We start from the raw sequence: 17670 nt of genomic DNA on the forward strand, positions 1-17670 counted from the left end.
TCTGTCTGCTCCACTTAGCTCCTCATTTGTGGTTTCTGTTAACATGCATACAGCTGAATGGATGGCCGGAATCAAAACTATCTACTGTGACACCCAATGAGAAATGCTTTTGTCTAAAGGTAGGAGTACTTTTATTTACTGCTACATCATACAGGGAAGGTGGAGAGGAAATAAAAAGAAAGAAAGGAAAGAAAAGGCAAAGCAATAGGACCTACAGTGGTACAGGCTTTCTTGTTCTGACATCTCTACCAGGATCCCTAAATGAGTTTTATACTTGGGAAAGCAGAGGACAGACCCTGTGGGAGGGGATTTGGAAAAGACCTAGGAGGCAGCTCTTGTATAGAGAGCCTTGTCTCCAGGGAGCACCGCTCCACCGGTACACTTGTTCAAAGTGCTGGCGAGCTTGGGGTCAGGCTCCCTCCTGCTTGTTTAAAGGACTGGTATGACTGGCTAGAGTGGACATCTGGAGGCTTATCCCACTGGGATTTCAGGGTTCTCACTGTCCAAGTGTAGTCAGGGTTGATGTGACCTGACCCTGGTGTTCAGACATCCACACAAGTTTTAGAGTGTTTACAAACTCTTTTTGCCAAAGGAAAAATAAACTTGCATCGAAGAGCTGGTTTAACTGTTTTCTGTGATAATTACAAAAAGCAATAGCAAGCCCCAACTCCTAACCATTCAAAAATTCTTTCTTTTTTTTCCTTTTTTTTTTTTTTGAGACAGGGTCTCACTGTGTTGCCCAGGCAGGAGTGCAATGGCATGATCATAGCTCATTGCAGCCTTGACCTCCTGGGCTCAAGTGATCCTCCTGCCTCAGCCTCCCTAGTAGCTGAGACCACAGGCACGTATCACCATGCCTGCCTGATTTTTTTTTTTTTTTTTTTTTTGGTAGAGATGGGGTCATGCCATGTTGCCCAGGCTGGTCTGGAACTCCTGGGCTCAAGCTATCCTCCCGCCTTAGTCTCACAAAGTGATGGGATTACAGGAATGAGTCACTGCACCTGGTCAGTTTTTTTCTTTTGCAATAGGAGAAAAGCAAATCCTTATCTGGGTATGTGTGGCTTGGGGGCACAAGCAGATCTAGGGTTTATCGCTCTGTCCTCAGAGAAACTATCAGCATGCTGTTGCTTTTGGTGTTGGCTGGCACTACTCAGGATGATCCAGCCTGCCTGCCTGCCTGATTTATGCTTTAGTTAATCTGAAATCCTCCTCTCTGCCCAACCAAACCTCCTACTCATTCACTGAGTCATCACCCTTATGAAAACTACTTAGATTATGCTATGTTTTAAGGAGCTCTCCCTCATCTAAGTTTCTCTTGAACTCCAAGTTAGTACCGTTCACCTGACACATTGTTTCTTAGAAGCCAGCCTTGCCTTCACAGCTCAACTAGAATGATCTCAGTGGCAGGAATGAGATATCATACATTTCCCACATAAAGCCTAGCACAATGCTGGGCAATGAGTGGGTCTCAGTGAATCCTTGGAGTGACTGAAAACTTGCCATTAAAAGCATGTACTGCGTAGGTACTTGCATGAGGTGCTTAGAGTAGTCACATTTATGGAAATAAAAAGCAGAATGGTAGCTGCCAGAGGCTGGAGGCTGGGGGAGAAATGGGGAGTCATTGTTTAATGGGTACAGACTTTCAGGTTGGGAAGATAAAGATGTTCTGGAGATGCATGGTGATGGTGATGGTGGCACAACATGAATGTACTTAATGCCACCAAATTGTCCACCTAAAAAGGTCAATTTTATATATATTTTACCACAATAAAGTTTCTTTTTTAAAAAGCCTATTCTGTAGAAATTTGAGGCTCTTCTCTAAGTCCACCCTCAGCTGCCCTCCCTGGTGCCCATGTGCAGATTCCATGTTGTGTGCAAGTGAAATGCCCAGTTGGATTGTCATGCTGGCCAGGCCCCAGATACTGGGCTCAGCTTCCCACTTGTGAGCTCCATTTTTTTTTAAATGGGGTCATTTGCAGCAGGCTTTTAGTTTAGAGTTGTTTTTGTAGTTCCCGTCTACACAAGGATGATTAGGAAAGAGTCCAGATCTAGAGCAAGCAAGGTTATAGCTTCCCTAGGGTAATTCCCTGGGGTAATTAGTGAGATTACTTGACATCTCACAGCCCCCAATTAGTTTGGTTTTGTTTTTCATCTGTAAAATGAAGATTACAATAGTCCCTATCGCCTTAGGTTGCTGTGGGGATTAAATGAAGTGAATTGCATTAAATATCTTGCAGAGTGCCCAAGGCAGAGCAGGAGCTAGGAAGCATTTTTCATTATTTATCAATGGCAGCTGAAAATTCTTGGATTCTGTGACTCCAGCTTGGGTTCCAGAAGGACAGAAGCAGCCCACAGGGCTCCTGACACGGTGTCTTATCTATGATGTGTGATCCTACCTGTAACAAAACCCCTGGGAAGCACCAGGTTGGTGGCTGGGGAAACAAACTGGCCCAGAGCATCCGGGATTTTTCAGTCAGACTTTCCCCACTCATCCAGAAACGCAGCTGCCAGGCAGGCCTGGGCCCCCAGGTTTCCTGCGGTGCTCGCTTTCATTAGTTCACATTTGAAAAATCTTGAGAAAGGACTTGAAGAGACCCACTTGGTGGCTTTCTCACCTGCGTGGCCAAGGTGCCAGCATTCACTTGACCACGTGGTGAGAGTAGGGACGGCAGCTTTCCACATGAAGAGGAGTGGTGGGCAAAGAAAAATGAGGCATCCACCATGCACTGAACTACATGCTTGGGCAAGCCAGAGAAAAAGCAGCTGTGGCCCCACTGCCATCTTGTTCTTCAGTGACTAATGCCCTATATGCCATAATATCTGTTTGCAAAGAAAAGATGACTTATGTTTCTTCTTTTGAAAGGGAGTTGAGCACATTGATCTTAAGGCTTTCCAAGTTAGCATCTAAAATTATTTGACCTTGGTTTAATAGGGAGAAATTGATCAGGTTGTGGAAATGAAAAATGAAAATGCTTAATGAAAAATACTTGAAATAAATTCAAGGCCACATTAACATTTAATTCACACTTCCTCCTAGAAGCTATTTTTAAATTCCTATTTACTAGTATGATATGCGGTAGTTATTTTTCTCTATGACTCAATAAGATGGGATTTTTTTCCCTTTCTTCAAATAGTTCTCAATTCGGATATGACACAGAGTTCCCATTTTCTTCATAAATTACATATTTATAGTACACGGGAATAGCAGGAATGCTGTATGTCTCTTAAAAGTACTTCTGTATTTGAATTATAGAGAAAATGACTTATTGGGAGTCTGAACTTTGGGCACTCTTGATGTAGCTGGAGCAGAGCGGGGAGCAGAACTCTGTGTTCCAGGCCTTGGCACTGTCTGTTCTGAACATGAGCCTGCCACGGCCGACTGTGTGTGCATGGGGAAGGGTGATGGGGGAAGGATGGGCATGAGCAGCCAGGATCAAAGGTCCTGTGGTGGTGAGAACGAAGCCTGGACATCCTGCATCTTGGATTCTGTTCTGCTGTGTACTAGCTCTGAAAGCTTGAGACACCTTCTAGTCTTTCTGGTCCTTTTGCTTTTTCCTCTGCAAACTGGGTAACAGGAATTACACTTAGGGTTATTATAAGAATTGAATAAGGTAAGGCATGGAAAGCTTCCACCCTAGCGTTTTCACTGAGAGAATCATCAATTAAAAAAACGCCTGTCATTTCAGAGAGTTCTGAAGCAGGACAAGTGTCTTCTATTCCTTGCACCCTTCTTCCCCTTCCCTTTGGAAGCCTGGCGGCTGAGGACAGCAAGCTCTTTACTTGGAAGGAGGTGCCCTTCCTTCCCCACAGGAAGCTAAGTAGGATCCAAGAGTCAGGGGAGCACAGAGCAGGCCCTTAAGCCTACCTCCATCCCAGGCTTCCTGTAGAGGTTTATGCGGGGTCAATTCCTCTTCCACACAGTAAGGAACCACGGGAAGGCTTGAGAGCTGAAGTACATATTTGCCAGGAGGGAGCTCTATATAGTAGATGTTCCCTTTTTAACCCTGCACCCAACGTGACAATGGGCAGTGCTATGGTTTGAATGTTTGTGTCTCTCCAAAACAAGCATAAACTTTGTTACATTTACCCCAAACTATTTCATATTTTTGATGGCATTGTATATCCTCACTGCAATAATAGTATGAAGAGGTGGGACCTTTAGGAGGTGATTAAGTCACAAGGCGCCTTCCTGGTGAATGGATTAAGGCCCTTATGAAAGAGACTTCTCAGGGTCTTCATCCTTTTTCCCCTTCTGCCTTCTGCCATGTGAGGACTGAATAATCACCCACTCCAGAGGTTGAAGCAGAAAGTCGCCATCTTGGAAGCAGAGAGCAGCCTCTCCAGACACTGAATCTGCTGGCTCCCTGATATTGGACTTCCCAGGGTCCAGAACTCTGAGAAATAAATTTCTATTGTTTACAAAGTACTCAGTCTGTGGTATTTTGTTATAGCAGCAGGAATGGACTGAGAGAAAAGCAGCTAGTTGAGGATCTGGGAATTTGGGTGTATTTTTGTTTTCTGTTTTTGGTTTTAGTGAACCTTTTTGCAATACATTTTAGACATTTTATGTACAATAAAATGCTTCCATTTAAAATATACAGTTTGGTAGGCTTTAGAAAATGTATACAACCATCAAGACACAGAATGTTTTTCGTAACCCTTCTCTTGTATCCTGTTGCAGTAAATCTCCCCTTCTCCCCACCCCCAGGTAACTCCAAATCTGCTATCACTATAGAAAAATTTGCATTTTCTAGAATTTTGTTTAGAGGGAATGTGTCAGGCTTTCATTTATCGTAATGCTTTTGAGATTGATCCATATTTTGCATGTATCAGTGGATTCTTCCTTTTCATTGCTAAGTTTCATTTTATTATATAGATACACTGTAATTTGTTGATCAATTATCTGTTAATGGACATTTGGATTGTTTCTGTTTTGGTGTATTTTGTATAAACTGACAGTTCCTGACTTATTAAAGTTCAACTTTAAGATAATGTGAAAGCAATACACATTTAGTAGAATTCATACTTCTAGTACCCATACAACCATCCTGTTTTTCTGTTTTTCACTTTCAGTACATTATTTAATAAATTATGTGAGATATTCAACACTTTATTATAAAATAGGCTTGTGTTAGATGATTTTGCCTAGCTGTAAGCCAATGTAAATGTTCTGAGTACATTTAATGTAGGCTAAGCTAAGCTATGATGTCTGCTAGGTTAGGTATAGTAAACGCACTTTTGATTTATGATATTTTCAACATATGATGGCTTTATTGGGACATAACTATATTGTAAAGAAGCCAAGGAACATCTGTATATTAAAAAGCTGCTATAAACATCTGTGTACAAGTCTTTTTGTAGATAGATGTTCTTATTTCTTTTGGATAAATACCTGGAGTGGGATTGCTAGATCACATGGTAAATATGTGTTTAAATTTATGAGAACCTGACAATGTATTTTCCAAAGTAACAGTAACATTTTATACTCCTACCAGGACAGTCTGAGAGTTCCAGGTACTCCACATTCTCACTGACACTTAGTATTACCTGTCTCTTTAATTTTCGTTTTTCTAGTTGGTGTGAAATGGTATCTTGGTTTAGTTTTAATGTGTGTTTTCCTAATGCCTAATGAAATTTTCCTTAGTCTAATGGCTAAAAAAGTTGGAGTCTTTCCACATGCTTATTAGTTATTCATATGTCTTCTTTAGCAAAGGGTCTTTTCAAATAGCTTGCTTATATTTAATTTGTCTGTCTTCACAGTTGAGATGTATTAGTTCTTTATCTATTCAACATACAAGTCCTTTGTTAGATATATGTTTGCAAATATTTTTTCCCATTCTGTGGTTTCTCTTTCATCTTCCTAATAGTGTTTTTCAATGAGCAAAATTATTAATTTTATAAAAGCTCATTTGACAAACTATGTTTTTAATAGTTTGTGGATTTTATACTCTATTCAAGAAATATTTGCCTACACTAAAGTTGCAAAGATTTTCTCCTAGGTTTTCTTCTAGGAGTTTTATAGTTTTCACTTTTACATGTTGTCTATTATACAATTTGAGCTAATTGTTGGGTATGGTGGGAGGAAAAGGCCAACACTGAGATCTTTTGCCATGAATGTCCCAGCACCATTTGCTGAAGCATCCCTTTTCACCCCTTTGAAATGCCTTGGCACAAAAATCTCTTGACCATGTGTATGTGGGTCTATTTCTGGACTGTCTCTGCCACACTGATTACATATCTATCTTTTTGCCATTATCACGTCTTGATTACTATAGTCTTATAGAAAGTATTAAAATTGCTTTGGTTATTCTAAATCATTTTAATTTCCATATGGAGTTTAGAATCAGCTTGTCAAGTTTTAAAAAAGATCTGCTGGATTTTTGACAGAGATTGTATTCAATATGTGAGCCAATTTGGGGAGAATCTCCATCTTAACAATACTGGATCTTCAGATCCATGAACATGATTTGTGCCTCCATTTAATTAGGTCTTATTTAATTTTTTAGCAATGTTTTATAGTTTTCAGTATACAGATCTTACATAAACTTTGTTACATTTACCCCAAACTATGTCATATTTTTTGATGGCATTGTACATGAAATTGTATCTTTTATTTTATTTTTCAAATGTCCATTGCTGGTATATAGTAATACAACTGAGTTTATACATTCACCTTGTATCCTATGACCTTGCTAAATTCAACTGTTTCATTCTAGTAGCTTTTTTTCCTCCTTAGATTCCTTAGGATTTTCTAACATAAAAATGTTATCTGTGAAAAAGATGCTTTTATTATTTTCTTGTCCAATATCTGTGCCTTTTCTTTCTTTTTCATGCCTTTTTTGCAATGGTTAGAACTTCGAGTACAATATCAAATAGAACTGATGAGAGAGGGTATCCTTACCTGTTCACTATCTTAGGGAGAAGTATTCAGTCTTTCCCTAATAAGTATAACAGTAAGCTACAGGTTCTTTGTAGATATCCTAAAATGTAGTCTGTTTTTAATTATTATCATGGTCTAGCAATTCTAGACAAAGCCAATGATAAAATACTTATCACTCTGAAAATATCTTTTGTTGGTCTGAGTTCCAAATAATTGCTGAAATTACTTCTGAGTTTGATTAACATATATCTAACCTTCAAATTTACATATTTGCATCAATTATCATTTAGTAATTGTATTCTACATGGAAGTCAATTGAGAGAATTCCTAGTTATACAAGGAATGCTTATTCCCCTTCCCCTCCCACCACTGCCCCACACACTGACCCAGCAGCACGCTTTCTTTGGAGAAGAATTTGTAACAGATCAAAGTCATTCCAGCTTCCTTCAGGGGTAGTTTGTGCCTCTAACCCCTGGGATGCACATATTCCTGCATTTACACTGCAGAGTCCAAAGAAACAATTATAGCACTGGGATTGCAAAGATAAGAAACAGAACCTCGCTTGCTTCACTTCTATCATCTGTATGATTCCTTGGAGTTTTTGGGTTTGTGTTTAGAATTTAAAACAGTGAAACTGGAAGGTATACTATTTTTGTTAGGTAAGGGCAAATTTTTATTCATATATGAAATATTTTGAGTGACATTCTTAAAATTGACATTTAGTCATTTTAAATTCTATTCTTGTTATTATTTAATTATAACATTATTCATTTCTATACAGGCCATTATATAGGTCTAAGGTTTTTTCCCTTTAAAAATACATTAATGCAGACCAGGCGTGTGGTTCATGCCCTTAATCTTAGCACTTTGGGAGGCCGAGGCAGGCAGATCACTTAAGGCCAGGATTTGAGACCAGCCTGGGTAACATGGCAAAACCCTGTCTCTATTAAAAATACAAAAATTAGCTGGGCATGGTGGCATGTGCCTGTAGTCACAGCTGCTCTGGAGGCTAAGGCATGAGAATCACTTGAATACTGGAGGTGGAGGTTGCAGTGAGCCAAAATTGCACCACTGCATTCCAGCCTGGGCGACAGAGCAAGACTCTGTCTCAAAATACACATATATGTGAATGCAGTGAAAAAATGTCAATCGTTATTTTTGCTGTAATATCTTATTTTTTGTTTTTTACTTTGTGTAAAGTAAAAAAAAAAAATCTGTACCACATTCAACAAAATATAACTTTTATTGTCAGCATTGCTTTTTTGGTTATTGTTATGATTCATTTCCGTTCATGATTATTTATGACAATAATTTTAGTATAGAGAAGACAGGTTTGCTCCAGGGGTTGGGTATGCTCCTTCTACCATTGGTAAGATAGAGCCTGTGCAGGTCCAGTCCCAGGCGATTGTCAGCCCACAGACCATCCTACAAGTCAGATAGAGTGGAGTTTGGTTGGTTGCGTCTGATTATTTGTCTTCTAGGGAATATTCTGAGTTTTGTTCTGAGGCAGAGGCACAGATAAAACAGATAGATTAATGATGCATAGCTGTGAAACTATTTTGCAAAGTTCTATCAGCAAACCCTGCACTGAGAGTCAGGACTCTGCCCTGTCACCACATTATCTACTTTCTAGCCCTTAGGTTGAATGAGACAATCTTGATGATTTCTTCTGGTCCTGAAATTCAATGAGTCTCTTGTCCCACTATGAAATATAAAGGGTTAATATTACCTTTGTTTTTGTGGTTTGTATTAATGAACAGAAGGGGCTCTGCAAACTTTGACCAATGGGGCAGAAGGACAGCAAGACAATTGAATATTTAAAAATGTTCTAAAGGCAAATTCAAGAGTCTTGTCCTCAGCTATTTGAACTGGGCTTACTATCACTGACTGTGACCTTATGCCTCATTCCCAAGGCTATGGGATCTTTATTAAGTTAAATGGCAGAGGGCAGACTCCAGTGGTGGCTAACCAATGATATATCTGCCCTTCCGCTCAAACCCATCTCTGCCTGGGAATTTTTGGTGTGCTCAGACAGTAGAGGCAGAGACCCATGCCCAATATTGTCCTGTTACTGGCAAAGCCAGGTACAACACCAGAGGTGAGAGCACTGTGTTCACGGACCACCTGCATTAGAATCATGGAATCCTTCCAAAGCTACTAAATCTAAAGGCAGGGCCCAGGAATCTGCCATAAACATGTTTATATGATGATTAGTATTATGCATTCTGAAGTCTGAGCACCATTCCTATGGAAGAATGACCAGGAGAGTGAGGATTTTAAAATGGTTCAAAGCTGATACAATAGAAATGAGTCACTAAAACATATTTTACTGCCTTTTTATTTCACAATATCTTTTTTTTTTTTTTGAGATGGAGTCTCACTCTGTCACCCAGGCTGGAGTGCAGTGGTGTGATTTCAGCTCACTGTAACCTTCGCCTCCCAGGTTCAAGCGATCCTCCTGCCTCAGCCTTCCAAATAGCTGGGATTACAAGCATGCATTACCATGCCCCAGTAATTTTTTTGTTGTTGTTAGTAGAGACAGGGTTTTACCATGTTGACCAGGCTGGTCTTGAACTCTTGACTTCCAGTAATCTGCCTGCCTCAGCCTCCCATGTTGCTGGGATTACAGGTGTGAGCCACCACATCCTTCCTTACAATATCTTTAATTATTAAATGGCCAGTGATTTTTTTCTCCAAACTTGTCATTCTTCAAAATCAGGAGATGTCATTTTAAGTAGCATCAAGTGCTGTGAGATTGATATGACTGATATGACAAATTATAAGGTGACATTCATCACATGGAATCCATGGCCTGCATGAAAGGTAAGGAAAACTATGGGTTTCTAATGAGAAAGTCAAGTTTAATTAATCATCCTCTGAATAGATTTGCATTGGGGGTTTGGCAGCTGAAGCTTAATAGCTAATTACAAGGACTGCCAGTGAATAGTGGGTAATCTGCATCCCCAATTTCATGTTGGAGATGTCATAATTGCTATATATCACAGGACAGCAAGGCAGAGCAAATGGATACATGCTGCAGCTTTCTAGAGGCATCCCATAATACTGCTCTGAGAGTTGAAGGAAAGGTCCCGGTTGTCAACCACAGATTGTGGTGAAGTAAACAGTTTCAAGTAATGCTACATACCCAATTGCCTTTGAATCACAGAACCAGAGAGACTACTGGCTGGCCTCTAGCTGATCCCCTTCCACTAGGCCGTTGATGCATCCAGTTATTTCAGACAATACCATCTTCCCCTATCCTTGCAATTCTATCTCCTATTCAGCCAGTTTCCTTAATAGATATCAGGCAGGGTTCTTGCAATTATTCACCATATTGAAAACATTTGGCAAAATTCAACACCCATTCATGATAAAATGTTATCACCAATCTTAGAATAGAAGAGGACTCAACCTGAGAAAGGGCATCTACAGAAAATATACAGGTAACATTGTACTGAATGCTACATGACAATGTTTTTCCCTTAATGTTGAAAAATCACTTTGGTTGCAGAATGAAGAATGGATTGTGGAGAGATGGGTAAAAGTCAATGATATAATTGCATATGGCAATAGTCCAGGTCAAGATGAGAGCTTAGACTTGGATGGCAGCAATAGAAATGAGAGGTGTTTAGGAAGACTGAGCTCATTCACAGGTAGGGGATTATTCACAAATAGAGGGAGAGATCTAAAGGTAACTGCTAGGTATTAGCTTACTCAGCTGGATGGATGGTGCTAACATTCATTGGGCAGGAAAATTAGGATGATTTTCTCTATACCATGGCCCCCAAAAGTCATTTAGAAGAGTCTAATATCTGTAGAAGATATCTGTATTCAGAATGGAAGTGAGGTGTTTTCAATTATATCAAACTATGTTTACATACCCAGGGCTTCCTGACTGCAGATAGTAATTGAAGAAGAAAACAGGTCTTATGAAATAAATTACTGGAAAGACATGTCAATACTGAAATACTGGAGAAGAGGGGAGAATGATATATTTCAAGATGCTCTACAACAAAGCTCTTTGGCATATTATTTGGTTTAAGTATTACCACAGCCATGTGAGGTAGAATTTTTCTGATACCTGTTTTTAGATGATGATTTGAGTACCAATTTATTAAGTGACTTGTCCAAAACTATTCAATGGCAAAAGAGGTTTTTAAATTTAAATCTCCTGATTTCAGTGCCCCTAATCTTTTCAATGCTACAGTGAAAGTTAGTTTCAGCTAAGAAGAGAGTCATTGGAAGGAATTCAGGTCTGCAGACTGGGTCCTCTCTGATATGCTATTTCTCTTTTCTCCAACCTGGCTAAATCCTACTCATCCTTTGAGGCTCTGTGCAGATTGTTCATCTCCTGTAAATCTTTTGCACCCATGCCTACTTACTGATTACTTCCATTTTTTTAAAAAAATTAAACTATATGTTATTTAATGTAATATGTTAAAGTATAATTTCAACATGCTATCAATATAAAAATGATATTTCACATTTTTCTCTACCAAATATTTGAAATCCGGCATGTATTTTATACTTACAATGAATCATAATTGGAAGTAGTCTGAATTCCAGTGCTTAGTGGCTAGTGGCTACTGTACTGGAAAGCACAGGTCTATAGTCTAACCCCTTCTAACCTTCAGTGTGTTACCTTAAAATGTGCAAAAAGAGGTGCATAATAGTTGATCCAAATTAAATAATGCTCTGTTAAGTTGGGAAGCAAAAGACAAAATATCTTAGCATTTGGACCTTTTCTGATTACCAGTGAGACATTTTGCTGTGGTTGAAGAATGGCTATGCAAATCTTTTTGACATCAGTTTTACAAATAACTTTGCAGAGTGGTTTCCTCTTTCCATTACCTCGTTGAAAGTCTGTCTGGGCACCTGGTGGTTTTGCTCTCTTTCACCACTTAAGAGTTGTTCATTCTGCCATTCAGTAAATACCTGCTGACACCTTATTGGCCAAATGTGCTAGATGCAGGATGTCAAAGATATCCCATGTCTGCTTTCAGAAAGCTTCCAAAGCAGCGATAAAGAGAAAGAGGGTGAAAAACATGTGAAAACACATCTTCGTGTTTTATTTGACAGTTATCTCTCTGTGTCAACTATTTGTTTGAATATTAGTTTACTCCCTTCTTTAACTGGAGTGAGAGGAATGGACTTTATTTTCTAATTATTTTTATCTTCTTGGGACCTAGCCGAATGCCTTAATAAATAACACATGGAATTCACTGCAATGGATGAATAAATAAGTGCTGTTTTCTAGAACAGAAGTCCCTACAACGTATACTAGGAATATGAAGAAACATTTCATCTTCCCAATGGAGAATAGAAAGGCATATGATGCAGAGGGGACATATGGTCCAGGTCTTGAAAGACTTGACATAAATTGAAGAAGCTGGTAAGAAGGAACTTTGAGGGAAAGAATGAATAGGAGTTTTCAGATGAGAAAGTTTGGGAGTAGAAGTACGTCACTTATGATGGGTGCTCTGTGAACATTTACTTATTAAATACAAATAGGTAAAGGAGAGAACCTGAAGGACCTGAGGATGATCTAATTTGTGGAGTTAGAAATGGAGTGAGTGAAGGGTGGTGGCACAGCAGGGGGAACATGGGAAAAAGTGACAGCCACATGTTGCCATTGTTGCCATTTTAAAGCAAAACAACACAACAGCAACCACCTTCTCAGTGCTGGAAGGTACAGTATTGTGCTCTTCTCTTAGCTTTGGGATAATGCCTACTCCTTTTTATCTTCTTGGGACCTAGCAGAATGCCTTAATAAATACGTGTGGAATTCCCTGAAATAGGTGAATAAACGTGTTAGTGACAATATGAACAAATTAATATATTAATATTAAATTAATAATAAATGAATGAATAAATATGTGATAATGAACTTAATGATTCCATAATCTCTCATTAACTTGGCAATTTCATTCAGGAAGGTTTATGGGCAGCGTGAAAGATAAGAAACCTAGCAGAGTCACATGCTTTTATTTTACTATCATGCGTATAAAGGAAGACAAATACGCCCCTAATACCCTGCTAACTTGATAGAACAGTATCACAAGAACTTGTGCTATTTAGAAAAAGAGACGCATCAACGAGTAACTTGTTCCCTGGGCAAATTGCCATGTAAGACAATCAAAGCCACAGATCTTCATAGGTTCTGTTTCTAGGAAGACAGAAATTTTCAAAGTCTTCAGAGTCTGAGAAGACCAAGTTCTTAAATTTCTCCTTCTCTGTTTCTCTCTCTCTCTCTCTCTCTCTCTCTCTCTCTCTCTCTATATATATATATATATATATATATATATATATAAAATTTTTTTTTTTTGACACAGAGTCTCTGTTACTCAGGCTGGAGTGCACTGGTGCCATCTCTGCAACCTCTGCTTCCTGGGTTCAAGTGATTCACCTGCCTCAGCCTCCCGAGTAGCTGGGATTACCAGCACATGCCACTCACCTGGCTAACTTTTGTATTTTTAGTAGAGACAGAGTTTTGCCATGTTGGCCAGGCTGGTCTTGAGCGCCTGACCTCAAGTGATCCACCCACCTTGACCTCCCAAAGTGCTGGGATTACAGGCGTGAGCCACTGCACCCAGCCTCTCAAATTACATTTCTAAGGACACAGTTTTAATAGAGATAACAAACTGAAAAACGTTAGAAATATCCACCTACCTCTATTTTGTACAGCAAAGTAAATTGATACTCTCTAAAAGTTCCAAGTTGAGAGCAAATGTAAGCCTGTACAGCCCAATTTTTCCAGTAGACAGAAACCAAGAAAGCAGCAGGATTTTTACTAAATACTAGTGAAAAAAAGAGCACAGTATTAATCTTCCACATAAACAAGGTCACACGGAAGCATGAGAAAACCCCCAAAGTTGCCCTGTTGGTGTTTCTTTATGGACCCTTCTCTAAGTATCACATCTGACACTCCAACTCCCTTCAGTTCCCCCATCGGAATCCTGAGAAAAGCATTTCTCCCTCCACCACCACTGCCAGAGCGAGTCCCCTTTCCCACAGGCTCTCAGCCAGTCCCACTTCACTTCTAGGCCCAGTTTCCATGTGGCTTATTTCTGCCTCTGGCCTTTTGTTCAGCTTTCCCTGCTTGGGGCACCCACCCTAATCCCTTCCATCTAGATTCATTTCCTTTGAACCCTCTAGGCCTTGTTAAGGGGCGGATAGAGGTTAGAATGAGAGCAGAGGGGGCAAAAGGTTCTGGTAGCCTGTGTTTCAGGACAAGTGCTCTGTGTCTGTAAATGGTAAAGAGAGCCACATTAAACAGAAAGGTTTGCTTTTGTAGATGTTTCTGTTATATATATGCATTTTTTTTAATCAAAGAGAAGAGGAAGTGTACTTCCCCGGCACTCAGTCATGTTCAGGATGAGGAAGGCAGACCAACAGGAACCTAGGTTTTGTGTGAACTCGCTGATTGAGACTGACAGTGCCTGGTACTTAAAAGGACACCATCTTTACCTTTACCATGAGGACGGGGTCTCACTGTCACCCCAACCACTTGCCTGATAGTATGGTTCCTGGGTGCTGGGGGACAGGGATAAGGAGGGGAGAGGTATTTAGCAGGAGGAATGCAGGTAGGAGTCTTTTGTGTGCTGGCAGGAAACCTGGGTCCACCAATTCCAGAGACCCTTGTTCTTGAACTCCTGACTTCAGGTGATCCGCCTGCCTCGGCCTCCCAAAGTGCTGGGATTACAGGCGTGAGCCACTGCGCCAGTGAGACCCTTGTTTACTATAAACCAGAGGGTGAGGCTGGTGATGATCTGGAAGATGTTCGTTCAGAAGCCAGCAGCTAAAAGGGGTGGACAGAGCCAGAGGCAGGCAGTAAGAAAAGCAGGAAGAGCAATGCAATCATAAAAATCACATACTGCCTTGTGCTGCTATCGAAATGTGCATCCATTCATTTATACATTCATTATTTTTTCAACAAACAGTTATTGAATGCCTGTGTATTCACATTATTGAATGTGAATTCAGGGCACCTTTTAAGGTGGTAGTTCTTTTTGCTTTTTGTTTTTGTGTTTTTGGTGGTGGTGGTGGTCTTTTTGAGATGGAGTCTCACTCTGTCACCCAAGCTGGAGTCCAGTGGCACAATCTTGGCTCACTGAAAACTCCACCTCCTGGGTTTAAGCGGTTCTTCTGTCTCAGCCTCCCGAGTAGCTGGGATTACCTGGCTAATTTGTGTGTGTGTGTGTTTGTGGGTGTGTGTGTGTGTATTGTTAGTAGAGATGGGGTTTCATTATGTTGGCCAGGCTGGTCTCGAACTCCTGACCTAAAATGATCCGCCTGCCTTGGCCTCCCAAAGTGCTGGTGTTACAGGCCTGAGCCACCATGCCTGACCTAAGGTGGTAGTTCCGTATCTAAGTCTAGAAGCATCTAACTTTTAAGTTTTGTTGTTGTTGCAGGAAAACATAGATCCTGGTGCCAAACATGAGCACTGGACGGGCTGAAGGAGAAAGTGGAAGGAAGGTGGCTTCTCTCTCAGCCTCATCCTCCTGGGCCTGTATGCTGGAGTCTTGAGGTGCTTCAGAGTACTCTAGGTGAGGAGGGAAAGATGGTGCCCACCATATGGAGGCCACGCTAGGTCTTGTATGAAACCCATGAGGTATGAAGGAGTAATTTTTCTTTCTAAGCCATTTCTCTGCTTATTTCTCAGATCAGTGCCCTTTGTGTTTGAACTTGGTGTGAATGACGATCTTAGTGATTCTTACTGCAAAGACAATAAGGAGTTAAATGACATAAGTTTTTTTTTTTTTTTTATGGTAAAGGATATAGAAATGTATCTGCATGTGATCAATGTAGAATACTCCCAGCCAGAGGTGCAGTTTTCTGGTTCCCTCCTACAGACATTATGTAATGGAAGCACATGTATTAACTGATAAGGGGTGAAATTTCACCAGAGTAGAGAAGCATCCTCTTTGCCCTTTTCACAGGGGTGGGGATAAGGTTAGGGGTAGGGTTATACCTTCTTTGCTCTCCCAGCTGCTTCTATATATCTTAGCCTGGATATGCTTAAAGTTAAGCCAAGACAAAGAGTCATAAGCAGGTAATTTATTTCAAAAATGATACTAGGGATGAGGAGTGAGGAATGAGAGAGTAAAGCAGGGGGGCCGAAAAGCCATCACAAGCAGGCACTGTCAAGAGAGGAATGGCCAGTAAGCGCAGGAAAGGTCTCAGTGTTACTAGTCATCAGAATTGAAATGAAAACCACAACAAGATACCTACTAGGTGTTATCAGAATAGCTACGTTAAAAAGACTGCAGCAACAAATGTTGGCAGGGGTGTGGAACAATCAGAGCTCTCATAAATTGTTGGTAGAAGTGTAAACTGGTACAACTGCTTTGGAAAGGTCTGGAGCTTTCTTAAAAAACTAAACACACACCTTCTATGACCCAACAATTTCATTCCTAGATATTTGCCCAAGGGAAATGAAACTATCTGTATATAGACAGACTAGTATAAGAATGTTCACAGCAGCATTATGCATTATAGTCAGAAACTTGAAACAGTCCAGGCATGGTGGCTCACACCTGTAATCCTAGCACTTTGAGAACCTCAGGTAGGAGGATGGCTTGAGGCCAGGAGTTTGAGACCAGCCTGAGGAACATAGCAAGACACTATCTTCACAAAAAATGAAAACATTAGCTAGGCATAGTGGCACACATCTGTAGTCCTAGCTACTCAGGAGGCTGAGGTGGGAGGATCACTTGAGTCCAGGAGTTCAAGGCTGCAGTGAGCTATGATCTCACCATTGCAACCCAGCCTGGGTGACAGAGTAAGACCTTGTCTCTAAAACAAACAAACAAACAAAAAAAAAAACAAAACATGGGCTGGAAACAGCCCATTAACAGAAGAATGGATAAACAAACTGTGGTATGTTCATGCAATGGAATATTGCCCAGTTATAAAAAGGAATAGAGTATTGATAGAATAATATGGGTAAATATTAAAGCATGCTGGGTGAAAGAAGCCTTACTCAAAAGAATATGGTATTTTCCTATTTAAAGTTCTAGAATAGGCAGAACTAAGCTACAATGAAGAAAAATCAAAATAGTGATCTGTGCAGATGTGGGCGTAGAAGTAGGAGTTGACAGAGAACAGGCATGAGGGAATGTTGTTCTACATCTTCAAAGGAGTTTGGGTTACACACGTCAATATACTTTTCAAACTTACTGAATGATACACTTACAATTGTTCATTTCATTGAATATAAATTTTGCCTTAAAAGAAAAACATCATAAATGAATAGTGAAGTTTAGTTAATGATATGCATGCTGAAATGTTAAGGGTGAATTATGCTGTTATCTGAAAAGTACTTTGAAATGCATTAAAAATAGATCAGTAGATGGATAGAACAATAGATAAATGGATATACATGTGATAAAAGAAATAGAGTAAGATGTTAGTTGTATAATCTAGATAGGGATATATGGGTTTTGACTGTAGAATTCTTTCAACTTCTCTGTATGCTTGAACATTTTTATAGTAAAGTGAGGTAAAAAGGAAAATACGTGATCTCATTGGCTACAACTGAGCGACTGTTGTTCAAGCCTATCAGGACCTTTGAGTTTTCTGAAATCCACCTCAGAACCTAACACCTGGGTGGTGGAAGGAAAAACATTGACCTGTTGGCTTCTTTCTCATTGTGTCAGTGCCCTCTTGCAGGTGCCCTGCACCTTAGAGAATTCCCAGGGTAGGGAGCTAGGGGTACATGGGATTCATTGGCTGACGTGGGATGCTTCAGATTGCACCTGTGTGTAGCTGGTAAAAGCCTAGGCAGAACC

This window comes from Aotus nancymaae, unplaced genomic scaffold, assembly GCF_030222135.1.
Source record: "Aotus nancymaae isolate 86718 unplaced genomic scaffold, 86718_ANA_hifiasm-v0.15.2.pri h1tg000014l, whole genome shotgun sequence".
Lineage (NCBI taxonomy): Eukaryota > Metazoa > Chordata > Mammalia > Primates > Aotidae > Aotus > Aotus nancymaae.